Source organism: Triturus cristatus, chromosome 11 (genome assembly GCF_964204655.1).
Source record: "Triturus cristatus chromosome 11, aTriCri1.1, whole genome shotgun sequence".
Classification (NCBI taxonomy): domain Eukaryota; kingdom Metazoa; phylum Chordata; class Amphibia; order Caudata; family Salamandridae; genus Triturus; species Triturus cristatus.
The window spans coordinates 762,524,929-762,541,940 of NC_140594.1; the positions used below are offsets into that span (position 1 = coordinate 762,524,929).

Consider the following 17,012-nt stretch of genomic DNA (forward strand, 5'->3'; position numbering starts at 1 on the left):
TTCTCTCCAACAAGAGAGCGAGATCCATAAAAGACGCCCTTGTATCTACTAGACCCATACCCCCCAAAAGACCGATAAACACCGTCTTAAATGCGTGGGGACTCCCTAACATCACAGGCCATTTTCCATGCAGAAACTGCAGTGTGTGCCACATCACTGAGACAGCTAAACACATTGACCTAGAACCGGGTAAAGTTCGGGAACTACGGAAACACACCAATTGCAATACAGAACATGTCATATATCGGATCGTCTGCCCCTGCAACCTTACGCATATCGGCATGACGACGCGTAAAATCAAAACCAGGATCTGCGAACATCGCAGCACGATACGTTGCAAAAAAAACACAACCAGAGTGACCAACCACTTTCTTGAATCCGGGCACACAACCAACGACATGAGATGGGTGGTCATAGAGACTATAGACCCCAACCTGCCGAACATCCAAAACCGACTTCTTGAAAAAGAACAGAGATGGCTTTACCGCCTATCAAGCCACATCACAGGATTAAACGACAATATACCCTGGAACAGCCTCAGCAGATCATAACCGCCAGATGCTCGCGCCTCTCGCTTTCAGCTTTTTCCTGGAGTGCAATACCACACCAATCAGCACTTAATGTGGAATATTCTTCCTCGTCCCGTTTATAGATTTAGCACACATTCCGAGTGGCCCAACCACCAGTGCCTGTCTCTTACAACCAGACTGACCCTTCGTTGGTCACTTGAGACCACTCCCAGCCTCCTGCCCGATGATTCTCATCCTTTTTCCCATTTTTTGTCTCTATATTTTCTATTGTTATTCAGTGTTTGCCCTTCACACACAGTGCCACCCATACTTTGGTCTCGCTTTACAGATTGTAATTGCTGGATGAGGACGTTCTGATTATTCAGCCTTTTCCCCACGCCTCATGCCACAACGCGCATGTGCGCTAAACTTACGCCTGTCATTTTGCTGCACTTGCATGAGCACGGAGACACTCTCCCTCACGTATGCGCATACCAACACCTAACGAGGCTACGCCCAAGACCGGCCCGGAACTCGCTCTCCTCAGACACGTACTCCATGGAGCCTACAGATATTTATTCCTGAGCACCCGCGGTCCTCCTCCACACCATCCGGGACGGCGGGAGACCAGCACAGGTTTACGGCGGGTGACGCTCTGATACCAAGTAAGGTTGCGAGGCACATACCTCATAGAGGCCCTTCCGTGAGCACTACGATGCCACAGCTCACAAGCCTCTTACCCGCAACATCATTTTTATTTTTTATTTTATTTTTATTTCCCCTTCCCCCCTTTCCCTCCTTCCCAGAGCGCACTCCTCCCGAGCCCCAGCAAGCAACTTACGCTCAGCCATATTATATTGCATTTCCCTATCAAAGCGCTGCCTTCTTTCTTCTTATTTTATCACCGCATATAAAGATAGCCTTACGCCTAAGCAGATGGCCACTGTCGGCTATCACACTCGAGCCCGCACAGCGACCAGGCTCCACAACCATTAGTTCCAGCACTTAAATTCAAGGTGTACTTAAACTGACTTTTAAACAACCACCGGTTGCCACCAAGCAAGCATGTGCAAACCACTTAGTTATAGCATAGCTCTTTAGCCTTTATGTTAACCTACTGCAGCGCACGCCACAGCATGCAGCATGCGCACTATATGTTCTCATTGCATCCTCAGGTACCTTCACGCGCCAGACCCACTGAGCTAATCACAGCACAAAAGATTGCATTTTATATTTGCTTAATGACTGCTGAATAGTCTTCTGTGATATATATATATATGTTGTGTGCTGTCTTTCTTTTCCCTACAGGTTTTTTACGTCTGGTGTCCGTAAGTACATAGACACCTCAGTCCACACACCTTAGCGTGTGTTGGTACTCTCTTTTTTCACTTTTCACGTGGCACTTCACACTTTGCCACTCACCACATTCACCGGTCCTGAAGAAAGCCCCTCCCATACACCACCGCGGGCTGAAACATGTAGACCCATCACATAAGACAACTATCAGACAATTAACTTCTATTTTTAGTTGCACCACTAAGAATTTTTAATCATATCCTGAGCCGCCATTAATAAAAATAGAAAGGCAAGGATTCTCACAGATATTTTTAAACCCACATCACATCACACTACCGCACCACACCAGCTCCGCTGTAATCAGGCGTCGTAGCACAACCGTGGGGCATTCGGCCACCCGGTTGGGACCCCAATGATGAAGCATGACACCAACCAGGTTGGTGTGTGAGGGGTCTTTTAACTAACCCAGTGGGTCCCCAAACACTGCCTATTAAATAAAGGTAACACAGCAATAGATAATATGCAGTGTTCTCATAATAATGGTGTGCATGTCACCGAATTGAAATGAGGATACACTGTTTTGAGGGTGTGTGTGTCACCGCTGTGTAGAATGAAGGCAAAGTAGTAAAATGGCGAATTCCAAACAAAATTCAATGTTAATGGTGCAATAGAGCAAGTAAAAGCGTATGAACAGAGTCAGGCACAAACTCGAAGAAAATCGGCTTTTAAAATGGCCGCCACATTGCGCGCAAACGTATGCACGTTGTCCTGGAGTGGGGCAGGCAAAGTCAGGCAGAGACAAAATGGCCGCTACCTTGTGTGTGGGCGTGCGCACGTTAGAGAAGAGCAGGACAGGCAAGGTCAGACGATACACAACGGAGCTCGCTTATGGAATGCAATCACGGTGATTTTTACAAATGTGGTCCACAGTACCTTAATGGAAGAGCGTGGCTCCGAAGGCGTGTTACAGGCGCTGAAATCCACTTACTTGGCCAGTGGAAAAGGAAAAGCGCACTGCAGTGAAGAAACAGGGTGTTGGCCAGTCACGTGTGAGAGTCTTGCTGGCAGGAAACTCGTCGCCAGTGAGAAGATGCAAGTAAGTAAGTATTTGAAATACTTTTATTGCCAACAAGACAGGAGATGTGCTAGACCCAACCGTCCAGCTCCTCGTTCCAACCGTTCTCTCCCCAACCATTCTAGAGTTCCAAACATACAGAACTCCACAGGCGCCACTAGAGACACGAGTAATTAAAGAGGTACAACCCAACGGCTATCAATAAAGGTCTAGGGGCTTTTCTTTTGCAATGTGACAATGAAGGCAAAGAGTGGGTGGTTGCTTTTGTATCACACTCTCTTACTACAGCTGAAGACAAATATTCAGTGATAGAGCGTGAGTACAACAACACTTGAAAACCAGAGTTCCTCTAATACATCTTTAATCTACATATACTTCCTTCCTTCATGCATCTATATAACTTCCCTGTACTTGGATCTATATATTAATTACTTTTCTCCTAAAAAAAGCTTATTCAATGCACTACCTCATTTCTCTCTCTATACCTCTATCAGTATCTTTAATCTACTTATACTTCCTTCTTTTATGCATCTACATACTTTCCATGTACTCATGGATCTATATATTTATTACTTTCTTCTAATTTATCATATCCAATGCACTACCCTATTTCTTACACTATGCCTCTCTCAATATATATCTACCTCATCTTTCTGACTCATCTCAAACCTCTTTCTACTACTCTTTCCAATGCACTACCCGATTTCTCACCCTATACCTCTATCAATATATCCTTCACATCCACTCTTTAATTCATCTCAAACCCCCTTCCACTACCATGATTCCCCCCAAAAAATCTTTCTATACTCTCCTCTACTCTACCCTCCTAGCATCTTCTGACACCTCTTTTACTATACTGATCCCACAAAACAAGCCTTTCTAAACTCATCCCTCTGACCCTTCCACTCCACATCCCTTTTTACTCACCCCAAGCCTCCTCCTACTGCTATGACCTCCCCAAAAAGTCTAAATCTTTCACTCTTCTATCCCTCCACTATCCTTTTCAATCAAAATAACAGACTAACATGTCCACTTCTCAAATTTCATATTTTACTATACTAATTCACCACTAATCCTTTATGGGTTCCAGAGTAGCGCGCTACTCGCCGAAAAAGCGCTTCAACACCTCATCAGGGGTTGCAAGCACTATGTAAATACAAACCTTTTTTCCCTCTTCTATCCCTGTGCTACCCTTCTCTATCTAAATAACTGAATGACATATCCACCACTAAAATTACTTTCATATTTCACTATACTAATTCAACACTAGTCCTTTAAGGGTTCGGAAGTAGCGTGCTACTCGCCAAAAAAGCTCTTCAACACCCAATCAGGGGTAACAAGTGCTATATAAATGCAAACCTTTTTCCCTTTTCTATCCCTCTCCTACCCTTCCCAATCCAAATAACTGACTAACATATCCACCACTCAAATTACTTTCATATTTCACTATACTAATTGAAATCCTTTATGCTTTCCGGAGTAGATTGCTACTCACCAAGAAATCGCTTCAACACCCAATCAGGGGTAACAAGCGCTATATAAATGCAAACCTTTTTCCCTCTTCTATTCCTCTGCTATCCTTCTTAATTCAAATAACTGGCTAGTCTATCCACCATTCAAACTACTTTCATATTTCACTATACTAATTCAACACTAACACATTTAACACAGAGTAGTGTGCTACTCGCTGAAAAAGTGCTTTGAAGACTCTTCAGGGGTGGTAAGCACTATATAAATGCAATTACAATACAATACATTACCTTGTACGTGGGCTCTGAATTATTTCCGCATGTATGTTTGGGGTTTTCATGTTTTGTTGCGTTCTGACCATAAGCCCCTTACAAAAATATTGACTACCTTTGGACTACAAAATGCATCCCCAAGGCAAAGTAGAATGTCAGTGAAATTACTGGACTATAATTATCATGTGGAGTACTGGCCAGGAGTCAAGAACAGGGCCGCTGACTTCTTGAGCAGTTTTCCTTTACCCATTGTAGAAGGAGAACAGAGGTTACATGATGATGATAAAGTTGCACTACTATTCGATGATGGTCTGAAAGGAATAGTACTTCCTGAGTGAAAGGATCACATGTCCAAGAATAACAGCTTGAAGAGAATTGCGTGATATTTGACTATACATTGGCCTAATAAGAGCAAACTTAAAATGGATGAAAGAATGTTTTGGGAATTCAGGAAGGAGTTGTGTTTAGAGGATAACTTGCTATTCAGATCCTGTAAGGTGATTCTTCCAGTCACCTTAAGGAAAATAGTTTTAAAAATATGTCATGAGGGTCACCTTGGAATATCTAAAAACAAACAAATAGTAAAATACAATGACTGGTGGCCAGGTATTGACAAACAAACTGAGTTGTTGGTGAGAGAGTGTGTTGCGTGTAATGATTCTGATAAGTGTCTTAAAATCTGTGAACCTCCAATGAGTCTTTTTAAAAGTCCAAGTAGGTCATGGAAGAGAATAGGAGTTGATGTGGTTGGACCTGTAGAAGGTACAGATGGTGAGTGTAAGTACATAATACAACATCTGTGTATCATCCCAAGGGGAATGGCTTAGTTGAGCACTTCAACAGGGTGCTCAAAGGTAGCAATCAATTGTCAAGGTGCAATCAATTGAACTGGAAAGGTGAAATTTGCAAACGGATTTGGTCCTACAGAATCACTCTCAGCTTAATTACAGGCAACAGTCCTTTTATAATGATGAGGGAAAGGCAGGCTTTGAGCAAAGATATGAGTTGGATGTCTGCTTCTAAGCAAGCTAAGTGGCTCCCAAAACTTGTAAGAAAGAAGATTGCATTGGCACAGGAATCTTACAAGGAATGGTATGACAAAAAGCATGGATCGAAACAGGCGTTGTTTAAGTGTGGAGATCTGGTTAAAGTTTGCATGGAAAAAAAAGTCAGGAAAGGTGAGAGCAGATTCTCCCAACCGTTACGGATTTGCAAAATATTTTGCAGCTCTGTTAAACTAAGCGATGGAAAGGTTTGGCACATGAGCAGAGTAGCTAAATGTTTGTCCAATGGAAGGTTTTTAGACAACAAACATAACAGGGTGTACAAAGGTAACAGCAATGTATGGTTGGACTTTGATGACGGAAGAGATGACGTCAGTAAATTGAATAATAAATTGGAGGATATTTTGTGTGAAGGGAATGGTGATGCTGGTGGAGAACCAACTTCTGAGTCCTCCACTAACACTATGAATAGTCAAAGGAGTGATCTTGGTGCATCTATGTGTTTGGATAATCCTGTTAGCAGCCAAGGCAATACATGTAGATTTGGTAGACCTATAAACAAACCAAAGAAATATGATGACTTTATTCCAATCCAATACAATCAAAGACCATAAAAGCACATATCAAAAAGCACAATAAAATATAAACAATTTCTTCATATGTAGTACACAACCGAGAGAATGTTTCCGCATTGCAATCTAACCAGCTTGCTTTCAGAAGACCCCCGTGCCAGTGGTAAAATACAAGATTAGGTCATCTAAGGGCCAAGTCCTTATACTATTTTGCAATGCTTTACAGTCATTTTATGAAAAAAACAATTTTCAAACTTCATTACAGTACAAATGGTTGTGATAAATACATAAAACCAATAAAATGAATGTAATGTAATGTAATGTAATGTAAAAGAAACTTGTAAAGCGCAACGTTCACCATGCGGTTTCTTGACGCTAAGGTAAGCAGCTACCTGGGGAGGAAAGGGTGGGAGGAGGAAAAAGGGGGAGAAATTAGTTATAAGCAAAACGGAAGAAATGAGTCTTGAGAAGAGATCTGAAGTGGGTATAAGATGGGGCCAATCTTATATCCAAGGGGAGAGTGTTCCAAAGAGAAGGGGCGAGAAACGAAAATCTAAGACCGCCCCATTTCTTGCACTTAATTCTGGGAACTTTGAGGAGAGCCAGATGGGCCGAGCGCAGATTACGGTTAGGAACATAGGGGTGGATGAGAGAAGAAATAAACACAGGGCTAAGACCAGCCAGAGATTTAAATATGAGGCAATCCCAGCTTGAATTTGCAGCGTTCGGAGACAGGGAGCCAATGCAGGGATTTTAACAAAGGGCGAGTGTGACAATGCCTAGGTTGATGGAAAATAAGGAAATGGAAGTGGGAAAATAGACTAATACATTACTAAAACGTCGCTAGGTTAGAAAAGTCCTCCACACGTGCCACATAGAGTTTGAAAAACGGGAAACGGCGAAGACAATTGGTGCATGGGACTCATATTTTAGTACTCTATATGTCTCAACGTATTGCACAAAGCCCAAATTCTTACAGAGTTGAATGAGCCAACGCCGGCGAGATAGCACATATGCAGGACAAAAGAAAAGGACGTGTAGCTCAGTTTCTTCCTTATAATTGCAGGTGGGGCATCCAGCAATTTGAGTTTTAGACCATTTTCTCATGTTGGCATGGAGAGGCAAAGTCCCTAGCCTAAGCTGCATGTACTATTTCCTAGCCAAGGTTGGTTGGATGTCGTCAAGGAAAAGTTCCAGTTTGCATTAATCTTTTATCAATAAAAGCTCTGCTGTTAATCGACCACAAAGTGGATTTTCCTGAATGACAGAGAGCCTATAAAATCTATAGGATCTTACCAATTCCAACCGTGGGATTAGGTGGCATGACTCCTCAGGTGATCTCCATAGGTCCACTTTCCCTAGTTGTATACAAAGATCCCTAATGTAGTTAGACCAGGGTATTTTAATGATACCAGGTATGCTCAAGAGCTCTTTGATCTCAGATCGGTAGGTGGCCAAATCTGGGGTCACCCTGAGGCGGCGCCAAAAAGTCAAAGGTCTAAGGGCTATCTCTTCATTAATGGGCCTAATACCCAAATCCAAGCGTAAAGGAGTAAGAGGTGTGCTAAGGGGAAGACCTAATAGCTGCCTCATAAAGTTATTCTCCACTTTGTTCAGACTAGTGCTGGGGCGATGCCCCCATAATTCTGTCCCATACAGTGTAGCCCCCTGATTTTGAGTTTTATAGATTTCCACTAATGGCCCTACTGGTTGGAATGATGAAGATCTATATTGTTTCATAAGCCCTCCCACTGTTTGTGCTAGCTTGAGGCTGGCCTTGCCCATCTGCGGTCCCCAATCCAGATACTCGGTCAGAGTGATGCCTAAATAATCGAACACTGTCACTCTGTCAAGGGGAAAGCCATTCAAATGCGGATTCAGGCGAGATGGATTAACAGGATTAAACACCATATATTTAGTCTTAGATGTGATTATCTCTAGCCCCCCGAGTCTTACAGAAGGTGTCAAAGCAATCTAGGATGCGCTGAATTCCCATAGGAGTCTTTGAAAGTAGGAGGGTGTCATCAGCGTCATTGTCCTTAACTTTTCTAAGTTGCTCAATGAGACCATTGACAAATAGGCAGGATAGGGTGGGCGCTAACACGCAACCCTGACGTACGCCCTTGTTGACAGGAAAGCGGGGGGGGGGTAAGTTTGCCGTGTTTCCCAAATCTCACTTGCGTGAAGTTTTCTGCATGGAGCCTCACTTGAGTGTTAAGGAGGTAAGATGGAATCCCCAAATCTCCTAGTATATCCCAGAGTTTCTCTCTGGGTACAAGATCAAAGGCCGACTTCAGGTTTACGAATATTAAATAGAGGCTGCCACCCTCTATTGCCACCGTTTTCCAGAAAAGAAGTCGGACTCTAAATATCTGGTCGATGGTTGAGGTATTTTTCCTGAAGCCGGCTTGGTAAGGGCTCAGTATCTCCTCTTCTTCCATCCATACCTGGAGGTGACCAAGAAGATCCCGCGCAAAGAGTTTTTGGGAAACATCGATCAAACTGATCGGCCTATAGTTAGTGGGAAGAAGGGGGCAGCCTTTTTTGTAGATTGGGACAATTTCTGCCCCATGCCACGTATCGGAGGGATCCATGCCATATAAGATGGCGTTAAATAGTGAGGTAATTCAGTTTTAACTCCATTTTGTATCCTGTCGCCATTTTGTTGCCCTCACTCAGGCAGCTTGGTAAACCGAGTGTTTTTGCCCTTTGTACTGCCACGTGTCAAATAACCTTCCCTTCCTTGTTGTGAAGCCAATTCCAGGAACTAGCCAGACTGACTAAATCCCTGCCTATACTGACTAATCCTTGTCCCAACTATTTGTTGGTCTTCAGTATTCTTTCTCCGCATTATCCTATTTTGCAAGTTGTCCTTTGAAGAACACAAACATGTCCTGCCGTTACTGATTGACCTATAGGTGCTGTCATTGATTGACTTATGGGGTTGGGCAAAAACACGACTCAAGGGGGACGTTCTGGTTACATGATGCCTTGTTTAGAATGTTTTCCTATTGGCTAATATTTGGCAGATCTTGTATGTCCATACTGGCATTTTGCATGCTTGCATGAGCCAGGACTGCCCCTTTCTTTTATGCTGAGTATTTAACCCTCACATATATAAGGCCCCAGTGTTCTGCTCTCTTTGGACTGCCTCATTCAGTTGCTGCGGCTTCTGGGTGACGTAGTCACACTCATTTTGAGTTTAATAAAGATGTTCTTTTATATTTCAGTTTCTGTGCCAACTTCTTTTTTTTGTTAGTTTAACCCTGAGAAGGAGTTTTGAATTTCTTCAATTGGTGCCCTCTCTGAGGATCATCAGGACTGGCTATCTGAGGGAGCGATCTTGTCAGGAGACTGAAATCTACTGAGGAGGACAGGATAGGACTCTACTAAGGAGGTACTCTGTGCACGGAGATTCTGGGGATTCTTTGTCTCTGCAGCCCAGTATATTTCTGATCTTCCTGATATTGATCCTCCACATGATATCACTCCTGACTGAGAACTTTTTTTTGGCGTGAGTATTCTAAAAAAGACCGTTAGGTCATTCAGAACTTGGCAGTTAGAATTTGGACAACCTTTTTATTGGTAAGAGTCGTTATGAATTTGTGTTGGCCAACTTTGGTTTTGTATTGGATTGATATGCAAATTGCAATTTGTGTAGGCGGGTCATGAGGAGATTTTTCTCTACTTTGTAGAAAATTTGAACGGTGCAACGTACGGAGAGTACCTTAAGCACTACTTTGATTATAAATACTTGCATATTCTGCAGTATTTTTTTGGCATGCCTGTTTCAAGCTCACATCGAAGAATGTGTTGCTTTTTTGTTTTTGAAGGTACCATAGTGAGATGTGAATTAAATTAGCCGGCTCCCATGAGGGAATACCTAAATAGGTTTAGGTATAAAAACATATTTCTTCCTTGTTTTTTTTTTTTTTTTTTTTAATTGAAATTGATTGGTGTCATACATAATCCTTCCTTGGTGATTCTGTATCCCCAGGGAATTAAAATATGGACATAATACATACAAGGATCCTTTGTTCTGCGCAATCTTATGAATGTAGTGTATTTTGGCTTCTTGGACATATAGCAGTCTGTTGGGCTGGTTTTTTTTGCAGTCTTTTGGAACACTATTAAGAAGCGTTTCTTGTAAATATGACTTCCAACTATTATTTACAAATGGTTTGGTTTAAGTACAGTCTGTGGGCTGTCCTTTGTTTCTGTCCTAAGTGTTGATCTGTGGGTTAAATGTGTGTTTCTGTGGGTTAAATATATGTGTCCTGAGTGTTTGACCCCTTTCTGTTTATGTCTGAAATGAGCTGAATGTGTGTTTGTGGTTTTTCTTGATGTTTTCAGTCTGTTAAGCAAAATGTCAGTTAATTAATATTAAGTAGAAATTAAATAAAAATCCAGAAATGAACCATGTGATATGCTAAATAGCTATATGTTGCTATATCATTTATAGAGTAAGCAACTATGCACATGTACAAACTGTTAAATGCTTAAAAAAAAAAAATTACATTCACTAGGAATACAAAGGCCTCAAAAACGAAATTGTGTGTTTTGTAGAAAAATAAACTTATAGTATTTTTTACTTACATACATTGTATTAGATATTAACAGGCAAACACTTCAGCTGAAGTAAATTTTTGCTGAACTCAAACGCAACACGCATTGATATGTCTTAGTTTGAAAAAGACTGCCACCGTGCTCATGTTACAACACTGAGAGACAAGCTTTTATTGTCGCTAAGCAAGCAGCTCTAATAGGCAGGAATGTTTACTCAGCCAGGACTTCGCCCTCAGTTAAACACGGGTGAAACTTTGCATTTCAAAATGTTGTTTTAAAAAGGTTCCAAAACTAAGGTTCATTATTTTGTATTACAGGAAGACATTTCAATTAAGGGTTTCCACTCTTTAAGCATTTTTATAAGAATATGTTTGGTTCTAATGTTAAAATAATTGTTCTGTTAAAAAAAAAGAAAAGTGGCGAAGAAATCTTTTTGTCATGTTTTAAGTTAGGCTTCTGTGCTTAGGCTTATAAATGAATGCATCTAAAATGATAGGCAAGGGATGCAGCTTGCTTTTATATGTGAAATTATCAAAAATTATTGGATTTATCCAAAATAATTATTAATTATGAAAAATAATTATTAAAAATAAGTGCTTCTAAATTCATTTTTTTTTACTATTTATAAAGCTTAATACTCATGCTGTGACCTCCTAGCATTATAATTTAATTTAAGTTGTGTTGTACTCCATAGTGAAGACATTTGTATATGGAATTTCACTTGGCGCAGGCCTAAAAAAAAAAAAAACTCATTTTTTTAAAGGATTTGCAAGAGATATGTCTAATATCCAATATCTGCAATCTGTAAAGAACATTCTGAGGATGATTAATATGTAGCACAATTGTAAGATATTTATTTTTCAGTGCCCCAAATATCAAAGTCGAAATTGGGTAAAATAGACTATTTAACAGCATTCTTGCCCTTTACAATAGCTTTAAAGTGCCTTAGGCTTCAGTAAATGCATAAATGTAGGTATAATACGAATTTGCAGGTTGTTCCCATTTGGGGTTGCTTTTAATGTCTCAGTGAGCCAATGTGCCCAGTAAAGAGGTTTGGGTTTAATATCAAGATTGAAGGTTATAACTCTAGCTAGACCTACTGAAATGTTCATCCTTTTAAGGTTGATGAAATAAGTACCATTGCATAGGGTAATAACAAACATTTGTTCTAAAGCTAGTATGTTATGTTATTATGATCTGTGAGTTATTCACAGTAAATGTTTTAATAATTTAAGAATAGAAATAAATTGTAGCCCCTAAAAGAAGTAATATATATAACGTGTGTTTTTAAAAAGGGTTAATTATTGCAGGTTAGGAAGAGTTAGGAAGGTTTTTTTTGTCTGTGACAAGCTTCAGGGTGAGGAGAGAGACAGGGCTGAGGAGCGCAGAATGCGAGGCAGATTTTGACCTTGAGGTCAGTAAGGTGGGAGTTAGGAGTGAGTGTAAACAGATGGAGAAACCATTGCTTGGAAAAGCTTCTCTGACAAGAAGACATTAATGCTTGCACACTATAGGAACCTTGAAAAGTGGCGCAGACCAGGAATGCTGGCAGAGGCTGGATAGCAGCCCAGAAAGTTCTGCTGAGGTGTTATTCTTAGCTCTTGGAGGACTGTGCCAGGCCGAGAAGTGCATTCCTGCACGGCCTCGCTCAAAGCAGGGCCTCAAAGGGGGTGATACATTCATATTTTTGCTTTTGAAAATACTGTCCATGTAGTTGCCTTAATTTAAGATGGTTGATTACTATTGATATTTTGTGTGTTATGTGAAGTATCAGCAGTAGGTTGAAACAAGATGATTTTTTTTTGTATGACTTCTTTGAAAACAAAACAAAATGTTTGTGTGTTTTCCATGTTTTTGCATTTTGTCCTTCTATGAATTGTTCCTGCTGGTCCTGTGTGTCAGAAGCGACACAGTAAGTTATATTTGACAGCCGGTCACCACTAACTGGTGACCAGCTGTCAAACGGAGGGTTAGGAAAGTAAAAAAGTGTAATTTTCATTTTAAGCCTGACAAATTAAGCAGGCCCGAATATTGGGTTTTGGGCTGCAGGTTCATAGTGCATAAAGTACATGACATGGTGTTGTGAGGAACTGGAACATTAGCTGAGATTACCATATATGGTGTAGGGGCCAGCGGTAGAGTTAAAATTTGTGTACTATTTTGACTTTTGTGTATCACCCATGCTCTTGGTATTGTGTCACAAACTTGACTATCACCCGAGTAATTTTTCGTTCTTCCTATAGATTTTTCTTTTGCCGCTTCTCCCCTGATTGATGTTGCATTGTGCCTAGTTATTGGGGATTTTAGCTATGTCCTAGTCCCATTTCTCTTTTTCGAATTCCTTTCACCAGTCAGCCCTTTTATTATTATTGGTGTATTGTTCAGGTTCACATTTCCAGACTGTAGTAATGTACCAGGGACCCCCATATTATGTATAATTACCTTTTTTTATGACCAGACTGGTTTTTAAGAAATTTCTTTAGGCCTACTTCGATGTTTTCCAGTCTGACTGTCAGGGTAGTGATGGACTGGTTAACTGACCCAATACTATAGTAAGACAAGTTTTCCACCTCAATAGGAGATACCTTACATTTATTTTTTTGAACATGACAATTTTTTTTACCCTTTTGTTCCTGCTTCTTTAATTTTCGGTGGGATCAGATGTGTTCTAAATCATGGAAATACCAGGACTCTCTAGTTCTTGTCTTTTGTTTCCACATTTGATTGTTAGCCTGTGTATTGCATAGTGCACCTGATGCAAAGTTATTAAAGGGAGGTATCTACATGTCTCTGATAATCTGTATCATGTGATTTCTCTTTTGAGGTGGTCTAGATAAGGAATTTAGGAACACCTAGACGTAATCATTGAAAAAATAAATAAATAAATAAAAATATATTTATCCCCTTAGGCAATGCCACCATGTGATAGAATTCCCATGTAATTATCTACCCTCAGATGGCAGAGGATAATGAAGGGTACCCAAATTGAAGAGACTAGAAGTACTGCCTTTGAGAATGACAGTGTATTCTAGACCAGAGTTGTCCTATGGCGTATGGTCACTCCCTTGCAAATTGTAGGCCACCTGCTTGCAGTCCCATTGTTAAATACAATGAACTGTTTATATACTAAACTGAGGGAAACTAACAACTGTGTCACATTTCCTACGTCACTAGATTCTGCGGGAATTAAGTCATAATAACCTGAAGAACACTGATTTAAGCCTAATTCCCATCAGTGACAGCTACAGATGAAAGACGGACGTCTTGGCCCTACAGTCCCAGCACCCAGAAAGTAGCAAGGCTGGACAGCGATCGCCAGGCGCCATCAATGGTATCTCCAAAGCATCGTACTTGCTCCATCAGACGGCGTTGGACATCACAAAACCAGAGTTTCATTGTAAAAGAGCGAAAGAGAAGGATTCCTGTTGTTGATGGCAGAGCTGGTTTGAGGCTTCAGTTTTCTACCTGTCATGTGCCGGTAACCTCTGACAGTGTGCAGTCCCTTGAGCACCTTGGCCTGAGTTTTGGCCACCCACCCCCCTCTCTTTTCTTTGCTCCAACGGAAGGGCAGTGCACCGGAGGATCTAAGGCACTACATGATGAAAGGAAAATTAAATGAAAGAGCAGCCCAAACATCCTCTGACACTGAATAGCGAGTGTTGGAGCCTGAAAGTGTTGCTGAGCGTGAAAGTCTGTTGCTCTTTCCGATTAATAGTACTTGGGTCTGCACGAGATGATCTGTGCCCATGACCAACGAAGAGCACAATATCTGTAGTGCCTGCCGCAGAGGAAATATATTGGTGCACTGCCTTGAGACATTGAGACTTTCGAGTAAGCTGTGAGTGTTTGCCAGGAGGGCACTCCAACGGATACTGAGAAGCACTATTTTCATGAAAGGCCTGAATGAAGAGGCCCAATGCGGAAGAAAACAACAGAAGCAGATTTGATGGACGATAGAAGCCTACCAGAGAGGCTTAGAACGGACTTTGGCATAGTTATGGTTGCACAAGCGGTTCCCGTGCAATTGCATAGAATGGGTGTTAGGAGACTGATTCTTATTGTTTTGCTGGCATTGTTTTAGAGTAGTATTCTGTTTAGTAAAAGCAGAATGAGGTCTATCCTCTGTTGAAGAGTATCCCCATTTCACCTGAGAGCGTTGATAAGGATCGCCACTGTTTCACTTGAGTTTACAATAGTCACTGAAATGCATAAGAGGCCTGAAAAGGTTAGCTAAATAATTTTAGGATTTGCTTTTGCCTAGGGTTGTGAAAAAATGATAATCCTGTTTGTAATAATGGTCATTACTTTCTTCTTCTATCTGAATGTTAATTATGACTCAATGCTTTGTTCTCTTTGTATCCCTGTTGATAGCTTATATATACCTGCTTAAATGAAATGTGTAGAATGGAAAATGCTCACCTAGCAATGAATTAGGATTTGCCTGAGTAATGGCAAAAGAAGGGTCTGAGGTAATTCAATTTTAACTCCATTTTGTATTCTGTCGCCATTTTGTTGCCCTCACTCAGGCAGCTTGGTAAACCGAGTATTTTGCCCTTTGTACTGCCACGTGTCAAATAACCTTCCCTTCCTTGTTGTGAAGCCAATTCCAGGAACTAGCCAGACTGACTAAATCCCTGCCTATACCGACTAATCCTTGTCCCAACTATTTGTTGGCCTTCAGTATTATTTCTCCGCATTATCCTATTTTGCAAGTTGTCCTTTGAAGCACACAAACATGTCTTGCCGTTACTGATTGACCTATAGGTGCTGTCATTGATTGACTTATGGGGTTGGGCAAAAACACGCCTCAAGGGGGACGTTCTGGTTACATGATGCCTTGTTTTGATTGTTTTCCTATTGGCTAATATTTGACAGATATTGTATGTCCATACTGGCATTTTGCATGCTTGCATGAGCCAGGACTGCCCCTTTCTTTTATGCTGAGTATGTAACCCTCACATATATAAGGCCCTAGTGTTCTGCTCTCTTTGGACTGCCTCATTCAGTTGCTGCGGCTTCTGGGTGACGTAGTCACACTCATTTTGAGTTTAATAAAGATGTTCTTTTATATTTCAGTTTCTGTGCCAACTTCTTTTTTTTGTTAGTTTAATCCTGAGAAGGAGTTTTGAATTTCTTCAATAGGGTCCATAGATATGGTCTCCAGATTGTTGGTTCCTCCCAAAATAAGTCCCCTGGTAATTTATCTAAGCCTGGAGCTTTGTTACTATGGAGCTTATTTATTGCATTCGCCACTTCAGATAGAGTAATCTCCTCCACTGCCCCCTGAGAAGACTCGGTGGTTACTTTTCGTGGTACAGGAGCTTCAGTTGCATTTTCATGACTGATGTAAAGAGTAAGGAAATGTTTCTCCCACACTTCAGAGGCAATATTTGGCTCAATTGCTGGTTTCCCTTGGATGTCTCTCGAGCTCACAATGGCCCAAAAGGACTTCATGTCCTTGTTCGATAGTGCGAGTTTAAGATGATCCCATCCATCCAATTCCCAATGTTTCCTCTCCTGCTGAGTGGTCTCTTTGTACAACACCCTGGTTAGTTTTATACGTGGCTCATCCTTTGCCTTCACAGCATTCAATAAGGTCTGCTTGGCTATACGGCCTTTAGAGTTGAACCAGGCACATTTGAGCTGAATATTTGGCTTGGAGCGTACTATTGGGAAGAATATGTCTGCCAGTTTTGATGATAACTCTTGATGAATTATGGCAACTTTCCCAACATCCAGCGTCGAACCCTCTACAGATATTACCTCCCACATTTTTATCATAGATGGAATTGTTAGTTGGTAAATTGTTGCCAGCTTGTGGGTTGACTGTTGGAATTTCTTCCACCTAACTTTCCTTCTATTGTTTGTTAAGCTTAACGCACTATTCGCAGGTATAGAAGTAAATTGGGAGTTGGAGGGACCCAAACTCAATGACTTCAGAACCAAAATCAGGGCATTATGATCACTATCCTGCCTCGTGATGACATAGAAATCACTAACCTTTTGCCATAATCTGGTTTCCACCAGAATATAGTCTAGCAAAGAAGCTTGGCCTACTCTGTTAAACGTTAACTGCCCTGGTGTATCTGACTTTGTTCGGTCATTGCATGCTCTTAATGAATGTGCTAACGTAAGAGAGTTGAGCTGCAATGCAAGCAGGGACCAATACTTTAATAAGCTGGATTTGTGGGTCTGGAATTAGCCATTGTAGATCTTCCTCACTGGGGGAGGTGTTACTTGAATCAGTA

At 41.2% G+C, this 17,012-nt stretch overlaps 1 long non-coding RNA gene across 1 annotated transcript in view; it reads left to right on the plus strand.

Annotated features, from left to right (window-relative positions):
* Positions 1–15,833, plus strand: part of LOC146785417 (uncharacterized) — a 76,650-nt gene extending 60,817 nt beyond the window's left edge. The window contains exon 3 of the long non-coding RNA XR_014970394.1: positions 13,939–15,833. This is a non-coding gene — a long non-coding RNA (uncharacterized LOC146785417). The remainder of the gene's footprint in view (positions 1–13,938) is intronic.
* The last annotated feature ends 1,179 nt before the right edge of the window (positions 15,834–17,012 follow it).